The sequence below is a fragment of the Notamacropus eugenii genome, chromosome 4 (assembly GCF_028372415.1).
Source record: "Notamacropus eugenii isolate mMacEug1 chromosome 4, mMacEug1.pri_v2, whole genome shotgun sequence".
NCBI classification, from domain to species: Eukaryota; Metazoa; Chordata; class Mammalia; order Diprotodontia; family Macropodidae; genus Notamacropus; species Notamacropus eugenii.
The window spans coordinates 146,421,077-146,434,911 of NC_092875.1; the positions used below are offsets into that span (position 1 = coordinate 146,421,077).

The window sequence follows — 13,835 nt, forward strand, 5'->3', positions numbered from 1 at the left end:
AGAATGAAAGTTCCTTGAGGGCAGGGACCTTGTCACTTTTTGTCTCTGTTTCCCCAGTACCTTGCATACCATAGGTACTTTATAAATGCTTACTGAATTGCCAGCCATACTACCATGGCTATTAGTGTTATGAAGTGCTGTCCCCAACATCCAGAGAGAAGATATGATAAAGATTGGAAAATGGGAAAGGATAGGGAAATGGTCCTTCTCCCTTCATCACCCAGAAGAGTATTTAGGCAATTCTACCTTGGGAAAGGAAAGAAAATTAAGTTCATCCATTTACAGTAATAATTATAACTTCTAGTTATGTAATACTCAAAATTGTATCTTCATAATAATCTTGGAAGCAGGTATTATTATTCCTATTTCATAGATGAGGAAACTGAAATTTAGAAATTTTATATAACTTATCAATTACCCAGCTGAAGTGACAGAATTAGTCTTTGAACTCTGTATTTTGACTCAAAATGCAAAATACTCAAAAAAGTGATCTTTCTACTGTACCTCAATGCTTTTTAGTTCAATCATTTTAATGCTAAAGAAGAAAATTCACTTTTAGAATATTATTTTTTTGCCTCTTAACTTATTTGAGCTAATACTTCAAATGAAAAAATGTGTAAGGAAAAGATTAAGTTAAACTTTATGCCACAACATTTCTTAATTTTATCCTAATTATCACTAACAAGTATACTTTTATTTATTTATTTAATTTTATATTTTAAGCACTATTCATATTTTCAGTAATGATCAACAGAAAAAATGCCAAATATTTAGTAATATGTATATGGTAAATAAATGAGGCTATTTACATGGAAAAATATCAAAACAATTTTCAATCATAATTGATTAAAATAATTAGTACATATTAGTTTACAGATCATAGTAAACATTGAGGTCTGCTATATTCATGTATATACATAAATATCATTAATGTAATAGAAACAAACAAATAAAACAGGACAAATAACCTCAGTTTTGTATGGTTATTTACATTCATCGTGAAAGCAAATGACTGGAAAATGAGATGACCTTTGGACACTAAAATCTTGGAAACAATTTTAAATGCTCTTCATCATAACATTTTTGATTACTATTAAGCAGGTCATAAATTTGAAATAATTTACTAGAAGTGATGCATTCATGACTCTGCAGTTCATTAGTAGTTCCCAAGTGATTTGAAAGAATTGTTATGTTTCCCAAAATGTCTTAACAACAGAGAACTAAGACATGATATGATAAAATGTAGAATTATAGTTAAAGGCAAAATTATCATTAAAAACAAAAGGTAATAGAGACAAATCTCTCATACCATTTAAACAAAATTTTTATTAAAGGTCCTCTATCTGAAGTCTCCTATACTAAACATAAAGTTAATGATGTTGTCTTTTCCACAATTAAACATCTAAAAAGTGTGCTACTTACCCGAGACTGGGGAGGGATTATAAAAATTAGACCAAACATCACCAACAACAAACCTAAAATCTTACCAGATAACTTCATGGTATATGAAATTCTGAGAGAAAAATTTCTGGGTATTAAAAATCAATTTATTAATTGGGCCAGCCAATCATCAATAAATTGATAGTCAGGGGTCTCTCTTGGGGCCAAAGACTGCAAGGGAGAGTCCTGCAACAGTATAAATCCAGCTCTGTCTCCCAAAGAGAAAGTTAATAGGAAACCCCCAGCCAAGAGAAAAGCAACCCATGATTGGTGGGTATTAAATGAGAAGGTGGGCTAAAAATTTCCCAACTCTAGATTACTCACTTTTGGGAGTGGGGGAGACCAGCTGAAAAATGAGATTTGGTCATGAGTTTTGAGCTCACTCTAATAATCTGGGTACCTAGATCAGGTTCTCTCTGGTTTCATGTCTCCTTTATGAGCCAGACTTCCCAAACTCTAAGGGGGAACCAAGATCATACAAATGCTTCTTGGTAACTTGGTAGTGAGAACCAGCTCAATTTAGCTTTTATTTATGGCATAGACTCCCAAACCACTGCATGAGACGGAGTAGTATGTGACCACATTTCTCAGTCAGTTTCAGTTAACAGCTTTTCTAAGTGAACTAAAACTAAAAAGTGGGGATTTTCAACAAGAAGGAAATATTACAAATTGATATTAATAATCAAATGACACAGCATTTAAATTAATTTTCCTCACCTTACTTTAACAATTTATTATAACATATATCAGAACTGATTTAAGATTTTTTTGACTCCTCATTTACCTCCACAATTTACTTCCCTGTCAAATCTGCCTCTGAAATCAAAGGCAAGCTTAAACGTAAGGTCAGGAAAAGCTTCTCATCCCCAAGTGGCAGGGGTTGCCTGGGGAGGTGATAAGTTTCCTAATACTGGGGGCAGAGATTGGGTACTTGCTTGTTAGGGGTGATGATTGTCAAAAGATTCCTATTCAGGTGCAGAGTGGACCAGACAGGTCTCTATAGGTCTTTCCTATAGAGGGTTCTGGATTCTGGGATTCCTCATGCTTCATGTCTCTTGTCATCCATGCCTACAAAGGGCTGAGCACATAGTAGGTGCTCAGGCAGTGACAATGAAGGCCTGTCCAAAGAGCTCATGATACTAAGAATTTATGGCTTTTCAGAATATAACCTCAACCTATCTTTTCTACCTTTTCTAATGATCCTACCCTTAATGTGCCAAGCCTATCCAATTGGTCTATTCACCATCCTCCAAACATATACTTTGCTTTACTGTTTTCCACTGCTCCCTATTTCCAGCATGCCTTCCCCCAAAACTTTTTCGATTGAAATCATATGCATTCTAAAAGGACCTAACAATAAAGGACCTAACAAAAGAAGCCTTCCCAGTTAGAAAGGTTGCCTCCCTCCTATTAAAGAAAGAGTTGGACTGGGAGGAAGCATAAGTTTATATAATTAACTTGGTATCCAGAGGTGCCCCATGATCAGAAATCATTCCAATAATTTGGTGAATGTATAAGAAATAAAGACTAGAATGAAAAGTTAGCGAGAGAAGAAAAATCTTCCAGAAGTACAAATGCCAGGAAGTAATGGAAAAGAAACAAGAGGAAAACGAATCAGACTAGCTACAAAAATACACCAAACGTGCATTTGAGCGGATCCCCAAAGGAAGCTGCCAGGCATGGAGGTATACAAGTATGTGACTCACACTTCTACCCTTCCTCCCTCAGACCTAAGTGAAAAAGCGGCTTCAGTGAAACAAGAGGAACACTGACTGCTGCCACTTCTGCTACTTATTACCTTCTGTATGATCGGCTACTCTTGACTGATTTTAGCTTTGGGTTCCTTTTATGAGATTCTTGGACAATGAGCAAAAATCACTAGGTATTATAAACAAATCACTATATTGTTACACTTTTCTTGAAATTTTCTTGAAGTTAAAATGGTGACAGTTGGGAGAATTTAACAAGATGATATGTATAATTTTATAAATATATATATATATATATATATATATATATACATACACACACACACACACACACACAGACGTATTTCATCTTATACTTGACCACTTGTCAACGTCTACATAATAACCACATTTGATCCTCATAGCAATCAGTGAGGTAGCAAAGCAGGAATTATTTATCTTCCCTAAGAAAGATGAGGAAACTGGCTGAAAAGGCTAGCTCTCTTGGATTTCATACTCTTTTATTTTGCACAGTCTAGGGAAATCACAGCTACAGCAAAAATGAACCCCTCCCTGCCCCTCTAAACATGCCACATGCTCTCCAAACTCTGTATCTCTGTCTGCCATTCTTTACACTACTCTTGCTGAAATTAAGAAATTTAGAAAGAATTTAGCAAACAAGCATTTTAAAAACACCTACTAGATGCCAGGGACTAAGGATAAAAAGACAACAATGAAATAGACATCCCTCCTGTACTTCAAATCCCACCTCAAATACTACATTTGACAGAAAACCTTACCTGATACCCATGGTAAGTGATAGTCTGCCCCATTACATTTTATATAGTGATGTTTTGGATATCTCCAATGTGCTTATAGCAGGGGTCATCAACTCAGGGTTGATGGCTCAGGGGTGCCACTGCTGATTCTGAGTGACCTTGTATATACACTGAGGGACTGCTTCCAGCCATGTGTGACTCACTGCTGAAGGGTTTATACTTTGAGATGACAAGAAGTCCCCTTATTGGTTGTAGAACTGGGATAACTTATGACTCAGTGGATGTACAAAAGAGAGAGGCCTCCTCCTTCATCGCTCTCTTCCTTTCTGGCTGTGAATTTTTTCAGGATTATTCCTCCACCCTGATCTCCAGCTTTGAACAATGACTCCCAAAGCACATGTCTTCTACAGGCAAGCTCACATCAGAGTTTAGGCTGTATCTTTTATGCTCCTTTTCCTGAGCAGGTCACCAAGCAACAATCTTAAGGTGGGCATGTCCAGGCTGGGAGGTAGGCTTGTACATTTGAAAAGTTTGTGAGTGTGTTATCAGTAGCTTCTACCTGAATGGTGTTTTAAAAAAGAAGTGATTGGCTGAGGTACATTTAGGGGTGATTGTTTACAGCAGAACCAGAAACAGTTGATGTGGAAGCCTCTGACTACAATTCAAATGAGGCTCAGGTCTGAAGTGCAATGGTAGTTCAGATCCAAGGTGAAATGCTGAATGCCTAGTCATCAATCCCACAAATTACTTCAGGCTCTGATGAGGTCTAGGGTCACCTGCTCAGCAGGCTGTAAGAGTTCTAACTAGTCACTGGATTTGCTCTGTTCATGTACACTTGCAGGCATCACGTGTTTACTGTTCTTTTATATGAAGGAATAAAGTACCTATCTTATGAAAGACTCATATTATATACTTAATACCTTCTTACTCCTTCCTTTTGGGGGAGAGACATCAGATGTGTGCCACAAATACAATCATCTCCAGGGTGTACAGAGAGAGGAGAGTTAAGCCAAAGAACATGAGGATAGGGAACATAATCCCCTTTACTAAGGCCAAGATCTCCTAGGATGGAAACCATTCCAAACCACATGCCTGCAGACAGGGTAGAGAGCACTAGGTGCTCCATCCCCTGGCGACTGAGAAACAATTCCTCAATAATTTTATAACAAACCACAGTGCTCCTCTCTACTGCCATCTCAGGTCCTAGGTTGAGCCATACACACACACACACACACACACACACACACAAACACACGCGCGCGTGCGTTCACACATACACACACACATGCTTCCTATGTCATCAACCTCTGAATTCCCATGACTTTAATTTCTCTTTCACTCCAATTCAACCACACTCAGGGATAGTCATATTTTTCAAATGATCAGAGACCATCATCTCCAACAAGGGTTCAGTTCTATGATCTGAAATTCTTCTGACAACAACCTCTTATCCTTCTATCTCTCCCTATCTCTTTTCTGCTAGGGGCACCTGCCAAACCTATTTTTCAGTACCACCTTCAATCATTCCACTCCTCCCCACCATGCTTTACTAGGTTATATGTTATGAGTCACATATATAGGTCTATTTCAGTGCTCTGTATAAGGAAAACTCTCTTCTCTTTTCTCTCTCTCTTAAGATTTCATCAGGTTCAATGGTTTCAACTATCATCCTTATACAGATGATCCCTGAATCTAAATAGCCATTCCTCATCTTTCTTCTGAGCTCCATTCTTGCATTACCAAATGCCCATAAGATCATCTTCATGGGGAGTCCTATGGATCTCAAACTTAACTAAACTTAGAACTCATCTTTTTTCTTAAACCCATCCCTATTTTTAACTTTTCTAGTTCTGTAAAAGGTATTATTATCTTTCAGGTACACAGGTTTACAACTTGATTGTTTCCATCCTTCCCTCTCCCTCACCATTCACATCTAAACAAATGCCATGATTTGTTGATTCTAATTCTACATTTGATGTGTCACCTTGTCTTCACTTCCATGGTCACTACCCTGTTTCAGTTCTTCACCACTTTTTTTTCTGATGAAGCTCCTTAAGAGCCAAAAGATTTTCTATCACATTCTCCAGGTGACTGAGAGTCGCTGGACTTTATTGAGGGGAGGTATGTTGTGACATGGTCAGATTTGTGCTTTTAGGAAAATCATTTTGACAGTTAGATAAAAAGTGGAGTGGAATCAGGAAAGATCTGAAGTAGGAAGAACAACTATAAAATTTATTGGCTTAGTCTGGGAAGAAGGAAAGCATTTCTTATAGTAGCAGACTTTGGGACTACTCATTCACAGATAAGGATCCCAGCAGGCTGTGTATTGACTTAGAACACCAAGAGTTTATGCATTTTATTTTTATTAATATATCAGTATATTAAAATCATGTGGAAACTTTTAATCTGATTTGGCAGCACTTGAGAGTGTTGTGGGCCCATGGGTTGTGACCTATGGGCGACATGTTTGCCACCTCTGTCTTGGATTATAACGTATGGTCTCATTGATTAAGTTTGCTGTCCCAAATATGTTAAGCATTAACAGGCTCACCAGTAGTAGATTTTTTCTTTAGCTGTGGCAAACTATAAGACAAAAAAGGATTCTCAATTATGTGCACTGAACTTTTATTTCTTTAGTATTGGTGGTGGAATAGTGAATGGAAAGGGGCAGTGAGGGTAGAAAGAATTTTGTATTTTTTGACATATTACTATCAACAATTACTGACTCCCTAAATATGAAGTCTTTATGGATGGAGCAACACATTGGCATAATATTAGAAGAAAGAAAATACATCAATATTATCATACATTTTATAAATGAAAACTAGAAGACAAAAGGAAGTTGCAGCAAAATAGAAATATTTTCTTTGGAAAGGTAACTGGTTTTACCACATACCAAAAGACAACAAGAAACATTATTTCATAGGACATTTTTCCATCTCCTATTGAAAGGTCACACTAAACATAAGCAAAATAAAACACCATGAAAATAGCTTCAGCTAATAAATCAATATCTTCAACAGAGAAAGAAGGGGTATGGAAACCCTATGAAATACTTCACAAAATCAAGTCAATATATGCTTTGATGCTTAATTTCCTCATTGTGAAGGTGGGCAAATGAAAGGATGATGAAAAATGCGTTGGAAAAGATGTTTCAGGTAGAAGAAAGGAGAGATGCTAAAAGCCTATAGAGTATTCTGAAGTCTCATTTATATATATAGATATGAATATATAACATCATATATATATATATATATATATATATATATATATATATATATATATATATATATATATATATATGAAGAAGAGACGAAGTGGGAAGTGGATGTAATGGAAATTTAGATGATGTCAGGAAAAACTGCTTAACAATTAGAGTTATCCAATGGAATGGGTTAAAGGTAGTCAGTTTCTCCTGAGTGGAGATCTTCAACCACAGACTAAATGATCATCTTTTAGGTTTGTTGTAGAAGGAATTCTTTTTGAAGTATAGGTTGGATTACATGGCTGCTGCAGTTCCATCTAACTTTGAAATTATATGACTCTTTGACTGATGACTGGGTGAAATTCATCATAATCTATTATTTATATACAGTTAGATCATTAGCTAGTTAGTGCAAAGGTTAAAAATCAACATCAAAATAGAATGAATAATTATAAAAAGATAAAAATGCATACCATGGTACAACATGATTTACTTAAACAAGTTATTGACACCAAAATTGAGAATTTTTTTAAAAAGACATTAACTGGGCTTATCACTATTTTCTACAAAAGTTTAACTGATAAAAATCAGGCATCACAATGAATGAACTGGTCTAATGATCTCAGAAAATGCCTTGCCCAGAAAAATACCAGATTAGAAAACAAATTCATTTGCAGAACACTATGGAGAAGGATGATAGAAGACCATGAGGTATATTTTCTCATAAAAGAGTGAAAATGCATGAGATGCAAAAATATCTACAGAAATGGTGGCATGAATAGCCACATCATTCTAAAAGCTTTCATGAAATGAAGCTAGCAGGAGTGCAACAAAATGAGAGAAAAGAGTTCAGATTTTTTGGCATTTGTATAACGTTCTATTTTTATTAGAGCCGCCATATTTGATCTTAAGTCTTAAGTTGCCAAAATGCTCTTTTGGGAAAGAGAAATGGCACATAAGTAAATGAAATGAGGAAAAGCACTTGTACAAAATCATGTATTTGTATATACTGAGGGAATATGTATTCAAGACACTGATATCTTAAAAACATGAAGAGATTGTTTTATAAAATATATGAGAGAGGCAAAGATGAGAATGGAGAAAACAAAAACAGACTAGATTAGTACCCTAAAAATTGTTATGAAGAAAAAATTCACATCCACCAACTCAGATTTACTTTATAATATTTACAAACTTTTCTTTCTTTTTGAGATTGACCTATATACATACTAAGGATGTACCTAATGAAAATTGGGAGAAAAGAACAGCAAAGTCTTCATGAACTATGTTCTACAAATACCACATCTCTGGAGTCATACAATTAATCCAAGGGTTTGAGTGTAAACGAACATGCTGTGTTCCTTTTATATCTCTTTCAAAAAAATATTTGACTCAACAGACCAACAAAAAATTAGAGATTATCATATTAAGAGCATCCAAAACATCCATCCACCTACGTAGCTTCTTCATCCTGCTATCAACTCTGGCTCTCATTCCCAGATCTACTATTATCATGACTACAATGCAAATGCAGATGCTGAGAGGTCTCTTCATTATCCCCTGCACTGACCTCCATACCAAGCAGAAGGGTATATGGAGGGTCAGATTCCTTCCTGTTATTACTGGCTTTACTTCCTCTTTCCAACGTGTCTTCTTGTTATTGGAGTGGGCCATGTCCAATATGGAGAACTACTCAAAAAAAGGACTGATGGGGGTCATGTCTTCCCATTTACCTCTTGTTACTTAATGACTCCTAACAATAAACTCCTCCCTTAATTCTTTTTTTTTTATTTGTCAAATCTATATTGGGTAAGTGGGGAAGGTTGGCAGGGTCCAGTTTAGTCCTTCTTGGCAGCAGCCTTCCTCATATCAGCTAGGACATTGCTGAGCTCCTCTCTCTTTCTCTTGGCCCAGATGTAAGTTCCCACCCTTTTTTTGATGAACTTGAGGGCTCGCTTATCCTTGGAGACTTTTAACAATTGCATGGCCCATCTTTCATAAGGGGCAAATCCATACACCTCCCAGATCATATCTCTCACAAACTTGGTGTGTTTGGTCAAGCGCCCACGGCAGTGGCAGTGTCAAGGCTTGGAAACGTTTTTGGTGGCTTTGTATCCCTTGTTGAGGCCCACGGCCATAGGATATCAGATGGCTATGGCTGTGGTGCGTAGCCCCAATGGCAGCCACAGCAGAAGGGAAGAGAGAGCGTTGAACTCTCCCCTTAATTCTTTATTGGGATAACTTCCTAATATATCTTCCTGCCAAAATTTCTGATGTTACTAACATGATTTTCTGGAATCACATAAGTTGATTTATAATCATTAGTTTTATTAAACAGGGCCTTAATAAAGTATAATAAGAAGAGGGAGTAGACCTGTAATTTCATGGGTAACTCCCTGGGTAAGGAAATTCTCTCTACTTATTGAGGCTGGAACCTTTTCTGGAACCTATAGTTTTAGATAGTTGACTGACAGGCATTGAGAGATTATACGTGACTTTTTCAGGATCACATATTCAGTATGTATCAGAGGAAAGACTGGAACTGGAGTCTCCTGTCTTCAGGGTGCTTTTTTATTCATTACGTCACAAAAGTATAGTTAAATCTCTGTCTGTCTCTGTCTCTCTTATTAAAAATATTTATATTGTTACAAATCAAAACTGTTGGCTAGCCAAAGATCAATGGAGAGATGTCCTATACACACAAGTAGGCAATATAGCTTATTTCTAATGGTGACTTACAGGCAGGGAATAGTACAGGTGAATATCATTAAGCAAATATGTGATCAAAAAAATAAAGTGCCCAGACTAATTTAATACAAGTAAGAAATAGATGGCCAAATGCAACAATGATATCCACAACTTTTAAAGATCTAGAAAAAATTCTCTGAGATTTTGTGTAGATCCCTCAAGAGGATAATCCCACAGGATAAGAAGGCATGGCTCTCAATTGTAATTTGACTAAAGAAAAGAAATACATATGAATTAAATAGAACAAAAATTTATGTGTGTATATATATATATATAATGTAGAAATATATATATGTATGTGTATGCATATGTGTATAGGAATAGATTGTATATATATATACATTATAATTATACATAAAATTGAAACTGTAATGGTTTTGGCTTCATAGGGAATATAAATAATGATCAAGAATATGTGGATTAGTAAAAACGAAATCTCACTCATGTCTGCAATGTAATTTTAAATACTCCTGTGGAGACTCATTTCCAACTCTTCCTCCCCCCCAATTCTAAGAAATAAGGATTATTTCCTTTGGGTAATTTTTCTCATCTCAAAGCAGTCTTTGAAAGGTACGATTCATAATCAGTAAATAATTTCTTACTCAGCTAATGTCATGGACTTTTCCTTCAAACCTCAGAAATGTTTTCATTTTGCAAGATCACTTCAGTCCTACTACTCACACATCATCAGCATCCTCTGCCCAAGGATCAGAAAGTGGAGAACTCCATTCCCAGAATGCTCATGTAAGGAGGTAGCCCAAGTGAGCCACCTTTTCATTTCTTACTCAGCCATGCTCATCTATACTCCGTCATTCCCTTTTCACCTTGTCTCCTCCCATCTGCCATTTCTTTCAGTAGCATGGGATGTTGTTGATCTGGTCCTGATAACTTGAATTCATCAATAGCACCTTAGAAGCAGCACAGTATACAAAGGTGTAAAACTGAAATAGAAATGGGTCCCTGTAGGCCCCATATTGACTTAGGAAACCACAATACCTAGAGCCCATGGGCTGCAAGTTTGACCCTGCTATAGTGGACAGAGAGCTAGATTTGAAGGTAGGGCAACCTATATTCACATCCTGCCTCAGATTTTTACAGGCTATAGGATTTTGGGTAAGTTACAAATTCTTAATTCTAGTTCCTTTTCTTCTACTGATTATTTCCTATTTGTTTCGTATATAGTTTGTCTGTATATAATTTTTAGTATGTTGTCTCCCATTAAGTTACAAAATCCTTGAGGGTAGGGACCATCTTCTGCCTTTCTCTGTATTCCTAATGTGTAAGACAGTGCCTAGCACATAGCAGGTATATAATGCTTACTGACAGATTCACTGACAACCTCTTTGGACCTCAATTTCATTGGATATAAAATTAGGGGGTATAGAATTGATGATTTCTAAGATTTCTTCCAGATATAAATCTATAATTCTATGAGACCTGCTCCATCTGATTCTCTCCTTAGTTTATCTTTGTGTAGTATTGTTTTGACAAAGCATCTTCCAGCTATCACCTCACTCTCTCTCATCACCTATATCCAATCAGTTGCCAAGTCTTATTTCTATCATCGTTGTTGTTTAGTCATTTAGTGGTATCCAACTCTACAGGACTTCATAAATTTCTGTCCATGGAGTTTTCTTGGCAAATATGCTCAAATAGTTTGCCATTTCCTTCTCCAGTGGACATCCATTTTACAGATGAGGAAACTGAGGCAAATAAGGGTCACTTGACTTGCCCAGAATCACACAGCTAGTAAGTACCTGAGACTTGATTTGTATTCAAATCTTCCTGATTTCAAGCCAGGTACTCTATCCACTGTACCACCTAGCTATCCTTTCTATCACTGTACCATGTGTTATCTCAGTTTCTTTTCTCTCCCCTGACACTGCTACCACTATGGTGCAGTCTTCCAAGACCACACAACTGGACTATTGCAGTAGCTTGCTGGTGGGCCTCTCTGCCTTCAGGCTCTTCCCATTCTAATCCAATTTCCCCATAGCTATCAAACTGACCTTCCCAAAGCACAGGTCTGCCCATGTTATCCCCTTATTCAATAAACTCTAGTGTCTCCTTATAGCCTCTAGGAGCAAATATAAAATCTGTTTGACTTGTTAAAGACCTTGATAATCTGACCCCATCCTACCTTTCCACTTACTCTGCAATCCAGTGAAACCGACCTCTTTTTTGTTTCTCAAATAAGAAACTATTTCTTGTCTAGAATATTCACCGGTTATTCTCCATTCTTGAAGTTTCCCTGGTTTTCTGCAAGTCTTAACTGAACTCCCAGCTTCTACAAAAAGCTTTTTCCAGTTCTTAATTTTAGTGCATTCTCTCTGTGATTATCTCCAACTGTACTTGTGTATATATTGTTTGTACATAGTTGTTTGCAAAGCAGGACTGGGTTTTTTTACCTTTGTGCCCCAGCATTTAGCACCATGCCTGGCACATAGTAGGCACTTTAAAATGCCAGTTAAGTGACTAATTAACCAAGGAGATAAGGACACTAGACCTAGATATTTAATAACCTGCTTAACCTTCTCCCAGGGCAGTTTTGCCCTAACCTTGGGACTAGAGAAGGGGGCTGATGTGATTCATAACACCTCTCCTTTCCCACCTCTGAACTTGCTAGAGGAGACTCAGGCTGCAGATGCTACAAAAGCCAAGAAGCAGCAGCAGAGAGGAAACAATGGAGCCCAAGGAGCCACCCAAGAAGCAAGAAAAAGGTCATTGCCATTATCTCTGAAGCACCAGACTCCAGATCAAAGGCAATATAAACAAATAATTTCTCTAGACAGAAGACTTAAACAGGAGGTAGTGTATGCTAGGAAAGGCAAAGGAACACCTCAACTTTGATTACCATTTCCTGTCAGACCCTGGTGGACACAGCTCAGGTATCTAAACCCAAGAACCTTGGGACCAGCAATGCTTCCAGCCCAGTGCCCTCAGTCAATATCCTGTGAAGTAATTCCTATGGATTGCTTGACAAACAAATGCTGCTTGAGAGGGAGAGAGAGAGAGAGAGAGAGAGAGAGAGAGAGAGAGAGAGAGAGAGAGAGAGAGAGAGAGAGAGAGAGAGAGAGAGAGAGAGAGAGAGAGAGGAAGAAGAAAAAGGAGTAGGAGTAGGAGTAGGAGAAGAAAGAGGAGCAAGAGGAGAAGAAGGAAGGAAGGACTTAATATACAGTACTATGGTACAAAGTCCTTGGCATTACAAAATGGTCCAATATCAGAAATTGGTATTTTATCAGTAGGAATGATATTAAAGACATATTACCATGTGTTTCATCACTGCACTCTAAGGACCCTGGGACCTTTTCATCTGACTTGCAGATGAAATTCTGCACATATGCTGTTTCCTTCATTAGAATGTGAGCTCCTTAAAAGCAAGTACTTTCACCCCTATTTGTATCTCTAGTACATAGCACAATGCTTTATAATACAGGATAAGTGCTCAATAAATGTTCCATCCATTCATTCATCCCTCATTTCTCTTCTCTGTTTTCAGAGAGGACTGGAGTCTGTTACATTCTCCCAGGAGTCTGAGAGGCTTTGTTTCATAAAAGTTCCTTTAGGCTTTTGTATGTAAACTTTTACTTTTTCAAGATGGCAACTGTGATAAATTTTTTAAAAACCTGAATTGCTAAACTTGTTTCACTATTATTTCATTGCAGCATTAAGAAGGATGATTGGGAACAAAGGGAGAGAGGGGGAAATTTAAATAGATTCCCAGAGTGCACTCTGGCTGACAAACTTTTACAACTTCCCAGAGCAGAAAAAAATCTTTTACTACAGTTTTTCCAGACAAATGAATCAAGAACACTGGCAGGGCAATGATTGGCCAGGTTCACATCCACCATTTTATTTTATTTTTTGCAGACCTCATTTGAAAGACAAAACACACCCACAGGGCTGGGATTAAAATAGTGACTAGGGATAAAAACACACCCAAACTGGAGGAGGGGAAGTAATCCAGGACATACA

General features: G+C 37.1%; 1 protein-coding gene and 1 pseudogene across 13 annotated transcripts in view; both read right to left on the reverse strand.

The window, feature by feature from the left end:
• The window catches only part of RIMS2 (regulating synaptic membrane exocytosis 2), an 842,692-nt gene that overhangs the window by 191,703 nt on the left and 637,154 nt on the right, over positions 1-13,835 (reverse strand). The window lies entirely within an intron of this gene.
• On the reverse strand, positions 8,889-11,894 carry LOC140498716 (large ribosomal subunit protein eL36 pseudogene; annotated as a pseudogene).